The sequence below is a fragment of the Temnothorax americanus genome, unplaced genomic scaffold, assembly GCF_048541705.1.
Source record: "Temnothorax americanus isolate GAGA-0224 unplaced genomic scaffold, ASM4854170v1 Scaffold87, whole genome shotgun sequence".
NCBI lineage: Eukaryota > Metazoa > Arthropoda > Insecta > Hymenoptera > Formicidae > Temnothorax > Temnothorax americanus.
Genome location: NW_027509810.1, coordinates 436260 through 455759, shown reverse-complemented (window position 1 = coordinate 455759; position 19500 = coordinate 436260). Strand labels below are relative to the sequence as shown.

Genomic DNA, 19500 nt, shown 5'->3' with positions numbered 1-19500 from the left:
GAGAAAAATGTTGTTCTGAATTGGAACAAAATTAACACCTTCGATAAATTTAGCAGCAAAATTCTGAATGAAATCGTAGACGGTATTTATTTCTAACTGGATTGCGCTCACAACAGATATGGGCAATCAGCGAATCGAGCGGGGCTTTTATCCCATATGGCTAATCTCGAATCTCGGTACGCAGCAAAAGACACTCCACCGAATAGCGTGAGCATCGCGATTCGAAAGCCCGCGCGTCACATCGTCAAGTGGTTTCCAGGAAACATCGGATTCTTCGCCTTAATGCGAACCTGTTCGCTCGAAACAACCTTCTTACGCCGAACAATGGCTGTGGGTATAGGCGTGGGTGATCAACGAAGGATACAAAGCAGATCTGACCTTATACGATCCAACAGGGAGATAAAGTTAGGCTGTATAATAGCGAAGCGTGTCCGGCACTACGTCGACCGCGGACGTCGTAACAGAAACTTGGTTGTACATTTTTATGAGTTTTACGATTTTGCAGAATCCTACACGGATATCCTTACGTCGCAACGTGCATTACTAAAATTAGATGCCGATCCAAAATAATAAATTTTAGAAATTTATTTTATTTACATTTATTTTATTTATGTTTTTTTACGTAGTATTTTGCGTACGTTATAAATTTTATATTTACACACATACACAAGATTTTGATGTATATATATCAGAACTAAAATACTTCAAGGAAATTCAACGATTGTCTTTACTTTTGTTTCTTAGATTATTTTTCTCTCAAACAATAATTATTCCGATCAAATAAAAATTTTAATTAATCAGAGTCATTTAACTTATGTGATTTAAATAAATAATAGTTCGAGCATAAGATAGCATAGGTAGAGTTGCGTATTAGAGTTTTTAAATTCGTCTGACCATTGTTTACCATAACTACTTAGAATGACTAGTTTCATAGACTTGCATAAGACGCGGATTCGTTTGCGAGTTGCATTTGACTTTCACGAGATACGAGTGGCCGCGTAACGAAGAGCTCATCCAACAATCCTACATGTGAAATCAACGTAAGAATGAACGAGCTCTCAGCTCACAACAGCTTTAAGGACAAGCGTGTAGCGCGCGGCCGAACGTTTAATCGGCGGCGTCTCACGGTCCATTCTTTTTCCCAGTCGCCCAGTCCCGGAGCAGCCCCGTAATTTAACGACGCGTTAGACTGATTTTACAACCTGTAAAACCAGCAGACTCCACTTTAAACACGATCCGTTGGGGAAGAGAGAGAGAGAGAGAGAGAAGAGAGGGAGAGAGAGAGAGAGAGAGAGAGAGAGAGAGAGAGAGAGAGAGAGAGAGAGAGAGAGAAGAGAGGGAGACGAAAACGAGAGGGAGAGAGAACTTTTACTCGCGTAAAAGAGCTGGCCGATACGTGCTCTCCTGGCCGAGAAAAGCCGTGGTAGGGATTAACAGGTTATCGTGTACGAAGGACTGGCGCGCGTAATTATGTTTGTTACGTGGCGTTACGTCGCCTTACGTACGTTTACTCTGCACTGCGATGCGCCACGATGCACCGTTCGGCTCGTTCTCTCGGCCAGCGGAGCTGGAAAAAAGAACCGCGCTCTGGGAGGGAAAGAAAAGCGGCGGCGCGGCAGAAAAGTTCTCTCGACGAAGCGACGGAATGAGGGACAAAGAGGCGGAATAGGCGGAGGTTGTAAGGACGGGGGAGAGAGAAAGATAGAGAGGCGGGAGAACTGAAAGTCTGAGGATCTTCTGTTTCGCCGCGTTCTTGAAGAATTTTTACGACTACCGACTGTCGGGAGTGTCGGGTAGCCCTTCAGCTAGGATAGGCCTCTTAGGTCTGCACGAGGAGTCACGTACCACTTGTGGCTTTACTACTTTCACGTTTAAGCGGCTATTAGCGGCGATTCTCGTAACGGTATAGGCCCCGAAGGAGGAACCTTATTCCTCCTTCATCTCCGCCTCCGTTTTCCGCTCATTCTCCTCCGCGATTTTACGTTCATATCCCCGCTCGCACCTTTCTTTGTTCGCACGTTGATCGAGTGCAAATATGTGCTTTTTTAAATCTCCATTAACACATGCGCGAACTTGATAAGCCCTATTGGAATAATAAAGATATTTGATAAAAATAGAGCCGATATTTCGACGTTATTAACAGTCAATGCTAAAATTGGCAAAAAATTAAGAGATTATATTTGAAATTATATGTTGTAATATTGTGAAATATTTGATTAAGAGTTCACGAAAATGAATAAGATTTAAAGCTGTGTGTTTTAACGTAATTCTTTTAGAGTGCGTTATTTGTAGGACGGGAAATGTATTAAAAATTGGGACTGTGAAGATAAATATGAACGCAATTCATGCAATATTTTTTAAGAGTTTAATGATATATAAAAATTGCTTATATGTAATTGCTAGAAAGGCTTAAAATGTGTTACATTTAAATGAAGAACTATTAGGTTTTTTTTACAGTGTACATAATTTAACAATTCTTATAAGATATATTGCCATGTTTAGAGCTAACATCTAACACATATGCAACGACTTTTATTAGGGTACACTGATTTATGACATTTGGACACTGTTCGCGTGCGAACGACAAACTTATTATCTGAACTCTGAAGCATCATTAAATGAATTCCCGAGCGCGAAAAAGTATCATTTATAAGATAACACGTGTTGACACAGTCAAATTTTTGTATGTTATTTGGCTTAAACGTGATCAAACATGAGATGTGGAGCGCAAACACTCCTTTTACTGAAACATATGTTAATATCTTTATAGATATTTTTTAATAAATTTCTAACGGATTTTCAATAAATTTATATTGAATCCTATACGAATAAATGTTAAAAAATATTGATCAGCCATTGCTAAGTATGTGTTTCTTGAAGAAATAATTGCACTTTCCATCATTAACATATGATTTAATTATATAAATTGATATTTCTCGATGCTATCTTGACAAGACTTTCTTATGTCCATCTCTACCAATATAGATTAACTTTAATCTCTGTTTAATTGATTTTTTATCTTTTTCTAGTTTTAAAAATCAGAAAGGAATAAAAAGAGTAAGTTAAACAGAGATTAAAGTTAATCTATATAATGGTAGAAATGGACATTAATGGTTTAGACTTAAACTCCAATTTAAGTCTCAAGTTAAATTGAAAGTTTATCTCCAAGAAACTAAAATAAGGCAAATGCCTCCTTGTTTAATGCGTTCCTGCGGAGGAAGTCATAAAAGTTAATTTATTTTCTTTCCCCTCATTTTTTTACATTTCATTTTGGCTCTTTTCTCTTGACCCGGTCGGGATAGCGATTTCTAGGGAGAGAAAAAGAAACGATCTCGCGGGAAAGGAAGACGACGCTCCCGCGAGGCGGGCGCCGGGCCTCTGATGTTTGAGAGTCATCGCCTGCCCGGCCGTGTTTTTGCCTCCTTGTGCCATGGAAGTGTACGCTAAGTAAAGGTTACCCGGAGTCGTGAGGCGACGAATGGAGGAGCGGGCGGCGAAAAAGGAGCATCCGAACAGAGCGGAGCGGCGGTGACCGTTACCAATTTTTCGCTGTTGCTGGTAGCAACCTCGAGAGCAAGTGTAACCGCGACGAACAGTGTGAACCGTCGGCAAGGCAAATGCGAGTACATTTCGAAGCTTCGAAGATGAGAAGGACGGACGGGGTCGCCGCCGCCACCATCGCTACCAAGGAAAACGTGATGACCCGGTTCTTCTTTTTTCTGTCTTTCTCTCTACCTCTCTCTCCCCTTATCTCTTTCTCTCTCTCGACCGACTGACCACCGTTAAACTTACGGCTACTGCCAAGCGACATTGTCTCGACGCGCCGAAGTTATAACCGTGAAAGCGTCGCTTTCGTCTCGCTCACAAGCCCGACACGGAAAACTTCGTTCCTGCGGCTGGTCGCTAAGTGAATACAGACATGATGGTCAGACATGACAAGTTTTTTTTGTCCAAAAGCGTTCAACATTTTCTATTTTCTTTTAACTCTGTTCTTTTTCTAGAATAATAATATTTTTTTTCTATAATTTATATTCTGTTTCTTTTGAAAGCAGAAAAGGATTTAAATAGTGCCAAAAAAGTTATGATTCTTCTATAAATCTTCTTACAATTACAGTTTCTAAAAACTATAATTTTATTACGCATTAGTAATACATTTATTACATTAGTAATAAGATTATTAATTAAAAAAGTAAAATTATTAATTTAAAAAAAGTAATTTAATAAGATTATACATAACGTTAGAAAAAAGATAGAGAAAAATAGAATATTAGTTCTCACGTCTTCTCACTTAACGTGATTGATACAGTGAATCATATTATAAATTGTAACGTGACTGGCGCGGAAAAGGATAACTTCTTAACAGAGACAGAAAGTACAAGCTGTCCGACAACTCGAATCCATATGGTGTCGTTACCTACTTGTCATTCTATAATTTATAGGCTTACGTACATAGAATATCCTATCATTACCTTTCCTTTTCCGCCTTTTCTATTAGCTCTTCAAATTTGACATGCACGCGTATGTTATTTGCGGTGTCTGAAAAAAGCGCAGTCTCACGCAGTGAGCGTTATATCGAGCGTTATTGACAGGTTCCTATTACCATTGAGTTTCTCTCTGTGTGTACGGGTATGTATATTATGCGCACACGATATTTTTCTCCGTACCTACATACATCGAGTATCATAAAAAATTATTATCCTTGTGTTCCCTTTTTCTGTACTTAATCGTCAACGCGCGACCGTAATAACATGCATTTCGGTCTCAGCATAGACGTAGACGTTTTATAAAGTATAGGAAAATATAACAAATTATGTGTGTGTTGTTGATTTTATTTTTATACATCGTGGCTACTCATAGTAAAAAACTAAGCCGATCAAATTAGCCAAAGGTGAGAAATAATCTTTTATTGAGAATACTTTGTAACATTTCCGTATTTATAAAGACCGGGTCGTATAATGATGGACGATCCGGCGCCAAACTTACGCAGGTCGCTATTAGTTCTGCTGGAGCAAAGAAAGGGATCGAAAGATCGCGTAGCGATAGAATAGATTTACGAGCCATAAAAGCTCCAACAATCGGTGTTCTGCGTACGCGTGCTGTTTCGAACGAGTCAACGCCATGGGCGCCGACAAGAATTTTTCTAAAAAAGCTAGTATAATCTGTGTGTGTCGACAGGAATTAATTTTATTATATATAAAGTTGTGTTAACTTTATTATTAAATTTATAAACAATATATTGTTTTGTAAAAATACAATGGGGGTAGTACCTTCCGTTTAAATTTTCGTTTTCTTGCGTGATGCAAGTAAAATTTTACTTTTGTTGAATCTGATAAAATTATTTCTAAAGATATGTATGGATTCGAGAAAATATTTCTTAGACATTTACAAAAATTCAAATAAATTATGTTTTTAAGAAATTTATCTGCTTAAGAAATATATGCTGCAATTTTCATTTTTCCGCTATATAAAAGAAATTTCGAGTATACAAGTTGAACTCATGTTGTTCGATATATTTCAACAGAATAATTAAAAAATAAGATGATTGCATAACAATTTATATCGCGGGATATCGCACGAAACAGTGCCATGGGTCGTTTGAAGAGTTTACCTAATTACACTTGTTTAATTTTCTCTATTCTTTCGCGGTGAGAGTCGCAACACTGCCTTCTCGCCACCCGCATCGCGACGCTCATGGTACCTCCTCGCTTCTGAAAAAATAATATCCTGACAACGGTTTGTCGTGACGACTCATGATGCCGGATTCGGCACTGAGTCTCTACGAGGCGCCAATATCTTTTTAATAGCTCGGAAACGTGCGGAGATTAAGTGACCGCTAAGCGAATTTACGAGCGAAAAGGTCCCGACCTGTCATCAGCGTCTGGTGTCCGTATTTCTATATAGCTGACGACGACGACGGGGTGGCGAACGCAAATTGCCAAGGAGCGGAAGTCGTCACGCGAGCTTCTCAGAATCGATATAGCTTTCAACGTCTATATTAACGCCCCGCCGTTGTTTTTACCGGGGCGAATTTCAGACGCGAGGGGTCCCCGGAATCCCTGCCCGGTTCGGAATACAAGCAATAAGTTGAGGAAAGGTCTATTCACGTTACCTGGACAGAATCGTCCTTCTCCTTTTTTTTTCTTCTTCCTTTGCACGGTGATCTTCCGTATACGAGAAACAGCGTTATTTAAGCAGAAAAATTTCTCACCAAACAAGAATGTCTGTTTACTTTCCTGATAACATAAAAATGCATCGCGCAATATTTTTTTCCAGCTCGGTGTACTAAGAACTTTTTTAAAAAAAGGTAAAAAAAGGCGCCAAGTACACGTATAGTAGTGTATATGTTGTTACCTAAAAAAAAAAAGAAAGTGGTAGTATTATACCTCGAAAAAACCTAAGTAACAAGTGGTAGATCTTTATATCTCGAAAAATCTCGAAAAAATCTAAGCAGTAGTATCTTTATTTCCGAAAAATTATAACCCAAGTGATACACGTCACAAAATTATGTTACCTTATCAAAAAGAAGAGTCGCGCTTCAAGTGATCTATTACAATTACAAAAAAGAAATGATATCTCTTTAAGTTAGAGCGCCAATTACAGAGAGAACATGTATATTGCCTCAAAAAATAATTGTTGCACTACATTGAAAAATCTTTACATTGTGTCAATTAGAAAAGAATGTATAATAACAATTTTATAAGATTAAAAAATTTTATTTAAATTTAACAAGGGAATACAAGATATTTAAATACAAAGTTATTTACATGTGTATTTTTTAATGGCCACAAAGAATTACAGAAGTAACAGTACAAAATAAAAATATTTTATTAAAATACATAAATTTTTCTTGTAAAAAAACTTGGCGCTGCTAGACCTCGAAATTTTAAATAAATAAATAAACTTATTCTATACTTAATTATAAGCCGCATTATCCGCCGTCCGCGTAGTCACGCACACCCATATCACTCACTCCCACATCCACGCTGATAATCATTTAATATTACTCCCATTGTATTCTTCTCTGAATTATTTTTATTTATTGTTGTTTTTATTTATTTAAAATTTCGAGGTCTAGCAGCGCCAAGTTTTTTTACAAGAAAAATTTATGTATTTTAATAAAATATTTTTATTTTGTACTGTTACTTCTGTAATTCTTTGTGGCCATTAAAAAATACACATGTAAATAACTTTGTATTTAAATATCTTGTATTCCCTTGTTAAATTTAAATAAAATTTTTTAATCTTATAAAATTGTTATTATACATTCTTTTCTAATTGACACAATGTAAAGATTTTTCAATGTAGTGCAACAATTATTTTTTGACTCAATATACATGTTCTCTCTGTAATTGGCGCTCTAACTCAAAGAGATATCATTTTTTTTTTTGTAATTGTAATAGATCACTTGAAGCGCGACTCTTCTTTTTGATAAGGTAACATAATTTTGTGACGTGTATCACTTGGGTTATAATTTTTCGGAAATAAAGATACTACTGCTTAGATTTTTTCGAGATTTTTCGAGATATAAAGATCTACCACTTGTTACTTAGGTTTTTTTGAGGTATAATACTACCACTTTCTTTTTTTTTTTAGGTAACAACATATACACTACTATACGTGTACTTGGCGCCTTTTTTTACCTTTTTTTAAAAAAGGTAATTTTGTGCGGATATCACGCCTTTTTGTAGTATATTACGCATTGTATAAACAGTATGTACAGGATAAAGCTATTTGGAGGTATAATACTACCACTTTGTTTTTTTCGAGGTAACAACATAACAGGGTAACAACATAATACATATACACTATTATGCGTGTACTTGGCGCTCATTTTACCTTTTTCTTAAAAAGGTAATTTTGTACGGATATCACGCCTTTTTGTAGTGTTACGCAACTTAATCTTATAAACAATATATCTTATAATTTCATAAACCGTATATAATACAAGGTATGAAGCTAAAAGTGTTACGGACTATTATTTCTAAAGAAAACAACAATTTAATATTTTGCTCAGTTTTTTAAAAATAATAATCTGTAACCCTTTTAGTTGTACACCTTGTATATATTTTTCAATTTCAACATAAAACATAATCGCAATAAAGCATGATTAATGTTAATAAGTCGTTAACTGTAAAATTCTTTATTTATTTTTATTTGCGTGTCTTACTGAATGTTGTTCGCAACTGTATATGTACCGATATCTTCATCAGGTATCGATATTTTTGATAATTATTTTTACGTCAGACATAATTTTAATTCATCCAATTTTTATTATGTCTAAACATAATTTTTGTCCAATTTTTATTATGTCTAGACATAATTTTAATTCAGCGATTTTTATTATGTCATGACATAATTTTAATTCTGCCGCTAGGGAAATTTTAAGTCGATTTTTATGAATCAAGCTTGAATTCAATGTTTAGGTGTCCCAGGTTGCCGATGACGAGGTCCACATAGCGCGCTCTATAGTTTTCGGTGTCCAGGTGTATTAATACCTTGAATTTGATGGCCACGTGTTCCAAGTTGCCGATGACGAGGTCCACATAGTGCGCTTCGTAGTTTTCGGTGTCTACAAGTATTAATACCTCGAATTCGATATCTACGTGTCCTACATTGGGTGCGTTCAGCCGATACTTTGCTAGCCTAGCAATCGTGAGCAGTCGCTCGTTTTCGCTCGTTTCCTCTTTTTTGACTTACTGGATTAAAAAGAAAAGAAACGAGCAAAAACGAGCAACTGCTCACGATTGCTAGGCTAGCGGAGTATCGGCTGAACGCACCCATTCAGATTTAAAGTTATTAATACACCTAGACACCAAAAACTATGAAGCGCATTATGTGGACCTCGTCATCAGCAACCTGGGACACCTAGACATCAATTTCAAGGTATTAATACACGTAGACACCGAAAACTACGGAGCGCAATATGTGGACCTTGTCATCGGCAACCTGGGACACCTAAACATTGAATTCAACATATTATTACACCTGGACACCGAAAACTACGAAGCGCACTATGTGGACCTCGTCATCGGCAACCTGGGACACGTAGACATCAAATTCAACGTACGATTACACCTGGACACCGAAAACTATGAAGCGCACTATCTGGATCCCGTCATCGGCAACCTGGGATACGTGGACATCGAATTCAAAATATTAATACACGTAGACACCGAAAACTACGGAGCGCACTATGTGGATCTTGTCATCGGCAACCTGGGACACCTAGACATCGAATTCAACGTACAATTGCACCTGGACACCGAAAACTATGAAGCGCACTATCTGGATCTCGTCATCGACAACCTGGGACACGTGAACATCAAATTCGAGGTATTATTACACCTAGACACCGAAAACTACGGAGCGCGATATCTGGACCTCGTCATCGGCAACCTGGGACACGTGGACACCGAAAACTACGGAGCGCACTATGTGGACCTTGTCATCGGCAACCTGGGACACCTAGACATCGAATTCAACGTACGATTACACCTGGACACCGAAAACTACGAAGCGCACTGTGTGGACCTCGTCATCGGCAACCTGGGACACGTGGACATCGCATTCAACGTATTATTACACCTGGACACCGAAAACTACGAAGCGCACTGTGTGGACCTCGTCATCGACAACCTGGGACACGTGGACATCGAATTCAACGTATTATTACACCTGGACACCGAAAACTATGAAGCGCACTGTGTGGACCTCGTCATCGGCAACCTGGGACACGTGGACATCGAATTCAAGGTATTAATACACGTAGACACCGAAAACTACGGAGCGCACTATGTGGACCTCGTCATCGGCAACCTGGGACACCTAGACATCGAATTCAACGTACGATTACACCTGGACACCGAAAACTACGAAGCGCACTGTGTGGACCTCGTCATCGGCAACCTGGGACACGTGGACATCGAATTCAACGTATTATTACACCTGGACACCGAAAACTACGATGCGCACTGTGTGGACCTCGTCATCGGCAACCTGGGACACGTGGACATCGAATTCAAGGTATTAATACACGTAGACACCGAAAACTACGGAGCGCACTATGTGGACCTCGTCATCGGCAACCTGGGACACCTAGACATCGAATTCAACGTACGATTACACCTGGACACCGAAAACTATGAAGCGCACTATCTAGATCTTGTCATCGGCAACCTGGGACACGTGAACATTGAATTCAAGGTATTAATACACGTAGACACCGAAAACTACGGAGCGCACTATGTGGACCTTGTCATCGGCAACCTGGGACACCTAGACATCGCATTCAACGTACGATTACACCTGGACACCGAAAACTATGAAGCGCATTATCTGGATCCCGTCATCGGCAACCTGGGACACGTGGACATCGAATTCAAGATATTAATACACGTAGACACCAAAAACTACGGAGCGCACTATGTGGACCTCGTCATCGGCAACCTGGGACACGTAGACATCGAATTCAACGTATTATTACACCTGGACACCGAAATCTATGAAGCGCATTATCTGGATCCCGTCATCGGCAACCTGGGACACGTGGACATCGAATTCAAGATATTAATACACGTAGACACCAAAAACTACGGAGCGCACTATGTGGACCTCGTCATCGGCAACCTGGGACACGTAGACATCGAATTCAACGTATTATTACACCTGGACACCGAAAACTATAAAGCGCACTATCTGGACCTTGTCATCGGCAACCTGGGATACATAGACATCAAATTCAAGCTTGATTCATAAGAATCGACTTAAAAATTCCCTAGCGGCACTTTCTGCCAAGCATAGAGAACCTACTTTTCCCGACTTTTCCGTTGACTCAATATTTATTATATATATACCTAATTTTTACTTAAATAGAAATCTTCCTCCTGACCGATAAGTTTATCGACCTAATTTTGAAATACGCGCGCGATATCGAAACTGGCGATACCTGCGCCGCCAGCGTCGAAAAAGTGAAAAGGACGTTTCTCTGATAATCATAATAATATTGAATGAGAGCGTTAGGAGTATCTTAAAAATAAATTTTCACATTTGGACTTTGCGTCGCAATATCTCCGCTCGTAAGGCACGTAGCGGAATATTATGAGAGAAACCCCCCCCCCCTAATTGGACCCCAAGCTATCGATCAAGCCTACTTAGAACTTGATCCGTTCACTCGTTATCGAGATCTCAACATCTCGGGTACTCGCAACCCGTCGCGTCGCGTAAAAGAGTCACGGTCGGTCTCGCTCCGCGTGTACTTGGCGCGAGACACTACCGTGTCTCTTGATATTTTTGTATAGAATTCTATGAAAACGAATGATGTGGATCAACTATGAATCAGCACAAAATGCTGAATTATAATGTTAATGGTGGCCGAATATTAAAAATGCATTTGCGTTTCAATTTATGATTAGCGACGAGTTGGAGAACTGCACATCCTTAACTACAAACCGATAATATGAACAGGCAGTCATCAAACGATCATAATTAATTATATGTCTACGTCAAGACAGGAATTTCCTCGATGAGTACTCGCGTGCTGTTACATTTTAATAATCAAAGTGCCGCCCATGTCAATGTCGTTGAGACGTAGTGTAATTACACGGCTTTATACAGGTTGCTTTAAAGAATCTGATTTTAATTTTAAAGACAGCTTCTTTACTGAATCCCGCAATGCTGTAATAAGCGTACATTAATAGGAAATATGACAAGATTATCTTGCATGATAAAGATCTGCATATCTAAACAAGCATCAGCATATTTTATTAAATTTAAAATAAAGGTAGATATAAATGTGAGACTAAATATATATTGTAGAATTAAATTATCTTGAAAAGATGTGGTAATCTTTTTCACATATAACATGTAACATAATTTAAATCTCTAGAATTATATTTTTACTTATAAAACTTATAATTTATAAAAATTCTACTCAAGTACGTGAAAATCTATTATTTCACATCTAATTTTCGAGCACCAGCATTTATGTTATTGCAATTCGATATTGATATTTTAGATATCTGGAGTTTTTTATTTTCACAGATATGGGTAGGTAGATTATAGACATCATCTTTCCTCCTTAGTCATCTCTTCTCTAAATTTAGTCTCCTCGGTTTGACGTAAAATTCGTGCGTGTAAATCGCACGGTTGGGAAGATCACGTTCGCGAAGGGACAAAAAGCGACTCCCGCGCGTCACATTGCGTCGGCTTTCAGGACAGAAAGATGAGTGAAAAGAATCGCCTGCGGAACGGGTATCCGAGCGCGCGGGGCAGATAGGAGGTCCATTTGCTGAAATAATGATAACCGCGTAATGAGACGACGGCCGCGTCCGGGAGACGGTTGGAATTATTAGCCGCGTTTCCCGGTATCGGGGCGAAGGAACGTTTCACCGGCCCCCCTCCGTTGTACTGCGCCGTCGTTTGTGCATCCCGCGCAAACGAGTGTCATCGGTAGGTACTCGTAAAAACAGAGAGCGCGCGGAAAAAGAGCTAATGCCGGGAGATTCTTGAAGAAGGAAGATTCCGTCGTTGTGTGACCGGAACCTTATGAACTGTTGTACCGTGTCGCATTCTTTCCGCGTGCGCGCGAGCAACAGGCAAACGTAAATTTCTGCGCTTCTTTATGCCCGGCCGGACGTTTAAAATCCACTTTGGTCTGTCCGGCGGTCGCGCACAATAGGACCACCCAACGAAGGAGTCGTTTGCGAGAGGAGCGCTTTCGGTCGGCCGATTAAAATTATATGTCGTTCGTTCGTGGCGATGCGGGGGGTGTCGCGTGATAACTCGACGATTCATTGCATCCACTTCATTTCTTCCTTTTTGTTCTGTAATTGACCATATCTTTGGAAGAGCGAGGAATTCGGACTAACCGCGCTGTAAATTATTGTCATATTCCTATAGAACAAAATTTTTTATTTTTTTAATTATAGTCTCTCAATCTTTTTTACGTGAAAAATTGCGAAAATGATCTAACATATGTATTTAAAAATTTCAAGACTAACATACATTTTGAAAATTTAAGAGAGCAAATCTTAAAAAGTTATATATCTATATAAATTTAAAATAATTTTCTACTTTCTGAACAAGAAAGTTTATAGATTATTTTTTGTCCTTATTATAATTCTTGAACTTTTGTTTCTTTAATACATCGTTTATACGATTATGTTGAATGCGGGAATAAACATTAAAAATTTAACGCGATATGCTATATGATTAGTACTTTACTCATCATGGTCTGTTCGATCTACATTTGTCTATATTTGGTATATGTCGAACACGGCGAAAAGTCCTTGAGACAGTGCGACGGGAGTGCATTTTCTTCGATGAAGGGCAGTGGAGTATCTCGCGAGAGTGAGAGAGCAGGAGAGGGAAGGAAGAAACGGGGAGATAACGCGTTTTTAATGCGCGTCGTCGAGCATTACGATTTCAAACGCAGTAATAGAGGGACCTCCGCGCGCGGAATGCTCATTCTTGTTAGGGCGTACTTGCCCCGACGTTCGCGTGCGTTTCGCATCCCGTTTGTAATGCGCGTTTAATTGTGCGCGCGGAGCCCGCGACTTAATGAAGGGAATCAATCTTGCTCGCGCTGTATTCATCTCAATTCTCCAAGCGCTTGCGCGTCCGCTATACGTTTTGTTCTCGATTTCAATCATCGGGACGATTCAACCGATCTAGTCCGGCATCTAATCACGCGCTGGTGATCTAGGATCGCCTGAAAGATTCAAATGCATAAGCGCTTAAGCGCTTATTTTCTTAAAAAGAAACGTATCTTGATTGTCCAAGAATCACAATTAACAGGAAGAAGTCGAAGAGACACAGAGGACCGATTGTAGACTTAGCTTGTCGTTTTATCGGGTCGTGAAATCTATATATATATATATATATATATATATATATATATATATATATATATATATATAATTCAATGTTCCGACTGACTCATCAACGTTCAGCTCAAACCCCTAAACCTAGAAACATGAAATTCGGAGAGTATATTCCTTCCATGACGTAAGCACTTACTATGAAGGGATTTTTAGACATTTGACCCTTAACGGGTTGAAAAGGAGTAATGTTACCGTAGCGAAGTCACGGGTATCAAGCTAGTACTTTATATCGAAGTGATAGTTTTACGTTAACGATTGGTGCTATTGTATGACCTAAAAATGTCCGCCTTCTGTAATGGAGAACGTACTCTTCATCGTGTAGTACTTTTAGCTCAAGCGATTTATTATTTTCGGCTACATTCTCACCGGTGAAGAATTATCGCGTTATTCGGCACAGCGACGATCATGTATGCAAGGCTATTGGAAAGACAGGCGCATTGTACCTGCGAAATCGATCTGGGCAGCCTTCGCCGACGCGTTTTCGCAACGCATACGCGTGGGTCTCGTTTCATGTAGCGACGATAATGCGGAAAAGGTGAAAGGGAGGATGAAAGGAGGTGCAGCCGGGCAAGGTAGAAGCAAGGAATTTCTATCTGCCGACGGCCCACTTTTGATGCTACTATCACTTTCATCTCCAATGGTCATTTTTATATTTTTCAAAGTGTGTTAATTTTGATATCACCCTTAATTAGACAAGCGTTTTATGCGTGTTCTATATACATAACACATTGTAATATCTATTAATTATTTACAAGATTGATAACACTAAAACGAGACGTTCGTAATTTGCATAAAAATATTAATCTTGAAAAAGACGTTAAATCTAATATTAAAAATAAATTATGAATTTTATAACATCATTGCACGCAAGCAGCGTGATATTTGAAATTTTTTATTAACTGTGAATCAAAATCTTTAGGATATGCTAAGTACATTTTACGCGCAATGTTATCAGTGAAGAAGTATTAATAGCGGTATTTCTTTCCTGGCATCTACCTATCAGGTTTAATGCCATTTCCATGTAAGCCCACAAGAAGATGAAGTGCACAAATATTATTATTCGATTCGATCGAGAGGAATTGCAAAGTGCATTATAATGCCGATCGCATCTCGAAGAAGTGCATCGCGCCTGTCGCCGTGGCGATAAACGAGTTTATCAACCGCCTCACAATTAGCCGCTCTTCATGAAGGCATTTCAGCGTGGGCACTGTCGCTCTAACGGATCGTGTATGTCGTTGGCGGTGAGATGATAGATATAGGAAAAGAGAGAAAGAGAACGAGAAAGAGAGAAAGAGAGAGAGAGAGAGAGGTGAAAAGAGAGGAGGATAGAGAGAATAAGAGAAAGAAAATTTGCGCGTAGGGAGTGCAGCGAACGGACAAGGAGGCGGACGCCTCCGACGGATATTTCTGTGACATCGAGACGCTCGTAAGCTACTTAGCTTAGCCACGGTCATCCGTAGGTGTGTACGCGGCTTTACTCCATAACGACGTCCTTGCACCATCCCACACGGAGGACGTTTTATAGCGCCAACGTGCGCTCGTTACGCTTTCGCCCGACAGTGCACCATGCCGCGTTATTGGGAATGAAAATCAAAGCGGCGCGCGGCGGGTCTTTCTGACGTTGGAACAGTAGGACTGCAGGACTACTGAACAGACAGAAATAAAATAGGGAAAAAACAGGCATACGAATAATTTGAGATGTTTAAAAATATTAATTTATTATTGTAGAAATCAAATCTGTACATAACACCTAACTAGCATTAATCAATATATAATTAAATGTTAAGTAACATATTTATTAATCTAATAACAATTATACTATAATAATAGAATTACGAGCAATAGAAATAATGATATAAATAATTAATTGATTAAAACGAAAAATAGAAAAGATAAAAATGTGTGACAAGACAAGATAAAAATTTTGAGACGTATGATTTTAGGTATAATTTTGACTTTTTAGTAAAACGTGAAAAGAAGTTAATGGAAGGAGAAATGGAATTCAAATTTTGAGTGAAGAATTATATAATCCGTATATGTATATGTATTTAATTATTGACATATCATCGCGACACATATCATCTCGTGTCTCGATGTGAGCTTATGTAATCACACCGCTGCGCTGCAAAGCGAGACGGGATGAGTTTTTGCGAGTTCCGCGGGCATTTTGCGCGATTCTCGCTTACGGTATACGTAATTTAGAATCGCAACGGCATAAAAACTATCATACGCTTCTGACTACCCTAGGCGCGCGGGTATTGAAACGGCTGTAAATTACTGAGCGACTGCCGCATCGGCGCTATTGACGGCTCTAAAATGTTGCTCTGATGACTTAACTGGAAACTCTAAACCAGTTCCTAATGACTTTTTGCGGTGGGACGCATCAGCGACCGGCGACAAAGACGAGAAAAACATGCGGTCCACGACGAGTAAAGCACGAAGATGCGTGTTTATTACACTGCTCCGAATGTACCGCTTGAATTATCGAGAAATGTTGTAGCCTCAAAGGCCAGCTAGATGGACCACCACGATGAAAGAAAGCTGAGAATGTAGGCTGTGCGTGTGTGTGTCTCCGCGTTGTAAGCCTATCGAATAGCTGAAATATATTGCATGGAACAGATTTCTCCGTTGAAAGGGGAGAGGAGAGAGAGAGCGAGAGAGAGAGAGAGAGAGAGAGAGAGAGAGAGAGAGAGAGCGAGAGAGAGAGAGAGAGAGAGAGAGAGAGAGAGAACAAACAATATCACGTCTCAATTCTTATGATTTCAATTTACATTTTATTTTATTATTTTCATTCCATACTCTGCGCTAATTTAGTTACTCCAAAAAGTAATCAAAATCTTTTGAAACATTATTTTAATATTGTAAAAGAAGCCATCAAAAAAGAAAAGAGGGAGAAAAAAGTTTGCAATCTTGTACAAATTATTTCGAAGCAAAAAGATTGAAGGTTGCTTTTGCTTCCGTTTAAAATAACTGATGTTAACATGATGTTGGTTTCTTTGAAATTGGCAATCATTTCGACAAGCATCGGAGCTCAAGGTTACATCGTGCGTAAAATATCTTCTTTTGAACAGTTTATGCAGTCGTCCTGCTGCGTCAATAATCCCGCGTACATTATATATCTTTTACGACGAGCTGATGAAAGAACGTTAATATTTTTGTAGATTCATACTACGTTAGCATCTTAAGTAGAATTTATATATTTTATTAAAATAATTTAAATACATTAATAAACATGATTTTCTGTTTGTTATTTGTGTGCCAAATTCATATTCAACTTAATCGAGATATATTTAAATAAGAAGTAAAGTAAATTCTGACTTATATGCATGATTTTTTTGTACATTTATTAGTTCAGTATATTTCAACACATTTTTAGGAGTAACTAAACCTTCGAAATTAAAAAGTTATTGCTATCTCAAAAATAATTTTCCTTGCGTTAGTATAATCGCCGCGGAAAGCGGAAACGGAAAACAAGCTAGAAATTCACGGTATTTATACCGCGGAGATCACCGTCGAAGTTTAGCGAGGAAAGATTGAGGAAGTGGAACGTGTCGGCGTAACAATTTCGTATGCGAGTTATCTCGCGCAGTCTAAGGTCGAGGGTCTTTCCTCTTCTCGACGAAAAGTGAACCATTCGCTGCCTCATGCATCGTCGTCCGCGTAAAAACATATAGAAACGCCAGCGCTGTCGATACTAGAAGGTTAAAGGTCGCCATGGTCGTTGAAAACCACATCCACTTCGAGATTCGAGGTTTCATCTCGAGGACGATGGCCCGTTTCTCGCATCCGCGACCTTCGTGACACGGTAAACCAGAATTCCCGATTCGTACTGGTCGATCAGTCTCATCGCCTCTCGTGTCGATAAAGTCGATAAAATTATCTTCCTATATTGTCGAAATTGGTCTTTACAACAGTTTCTTTCTACTGTAAATACTAGATGCGTTATTAAAAGATACTACAGTCGCGCTAAAAGAGAGAGATTAATATATATATAGTTTTCAGTTAATTTTCTCTAATACTCTATTCATATTCTACCTATGTATTTCTTTTATCTAAAAGTGTGCGTATACATGTCGTCTCTTTCGGATAACATGAAAATTGAATACCCATTGGAGGCTAAGGTCGAAACGAAAGGTCGGTCGCGAATTGCACGGCGAAAACGATCGTTTCATCCCGCGGGAACGGCAGTGGTCGCGCAAACACGTGTCGAAGGTTGAAGGTGGCGACGACTACGTACTGTACGCCCACTTCCAGGTTGAACGTCACGGAGGTGAATATCGCTACATGATTGATAGGTCGATGCGCGCGTGTTCGCCCCGGGCCTCGGCGCGACGCCCCATACGGGCGCGTGCAGGCGACGACGAGAAGAAGGGCCCTCTGGCCCTCTCCCGCGTATACAAAGAGAAAGGGGGAAGAGACCTCTCGGCGCGCGAAGTCATAAGGTTAACTATTGTGGTGTACACGCCGCGGAGACACGACTACCACGCGAAACCCGGCAGGGTGAAAGTTTAACGCCGCGCGTTTCTCTCCCTCTCGGGCACGCGCGTGCAATGCGGCCCCTCGCTGAAGATGATACACCTTCGATGTGGTCTGCGGTTCCGCTTACTTGCGCTGAACACATATCTTATTACTTACAATCGTAAATCGCCGAGAATCTTTTATTTGCGATATTCAATTAACGCTTCTTGTAAACATCTTGCGTTAAATCTATTATCTCGATGATAATAACGGTAATAGCGGCTGTTATGATTAATGTAGCGAGTGTAATAAAATGCTGGTACATAACTGTCGCTATAAATTGCGCTATGGTATTTGCAATATATGCTGTATCGAGAGTTATTCTACTATAAAATTCAATATATGTATGTCTTATAACGGAATTATCTGACGTTATATCTAATGAATGAGTGCGACATATTTATTTATACAATTTCTTTAATGTACAAATACCAAATTTTTTATTTTATTTTTTTTAGGAATTATCAAAATAATTTACGCGAAAAGCACCATATATCATATAATTTAACCATTTGTTTTATTTTATCGTACCAGCAGATATATTGGCTTAATTATAAATCGTTTGCCATATTATGGATATAGTTGTTACGATGAAGAAGTTAATTGTTATCGGGCAATATTATATATGTCGAATTAATATAGATGTCAGATAATCTTACGTTATTATTTCACAAATACTATATAATTAACGCTGTGAATTACGCTATTATTATACAATCTGGAGTATAAACTGCTCACAATTTGAAACATTAACCGCTAAAAATTTTCCTACTATATTTAAGACTAGCTATGAAAACTATTTTTTTTTAATCTGTGCCATAATGCATGCATTGTAAGTAATTTTTTGACAAGTGTCCTAACTTAACTTCTTTTAATAAAGAATCATTATTGCAATATTTCGTAAAACACATTCATGTTTTATAGTGTAGGATCGTCACATGTGGCCGCACGTTGATGGTCGCGGATGATAAACATGCAAAAGTTGAAATAACACTTTTGTATTTTGTATACATAATGTGTTTTATGAAATATTGCAATAATGATTCTTTAGTGAAAGAAGTTAAGTTAGGACACTTGTTAAAAAATTACTTATTATTACAAA

At 38.8% G+C, this 19500-nt stretch overlaps 1 long non-coding RNA gene across 1 annotated transcript in view; it reads right to left on the bottom strand.

Annotated features, from left to right (window-relative positions):
* Positions 1-19500, bottom strand: part of LOC143907731 (uncharacterized) — a 201708-nt gene that overhangs the window by 1774 nt on the left and 180434 nt on the right. The gene's annotated exons all lie outside the window — the stretch shown is intronic.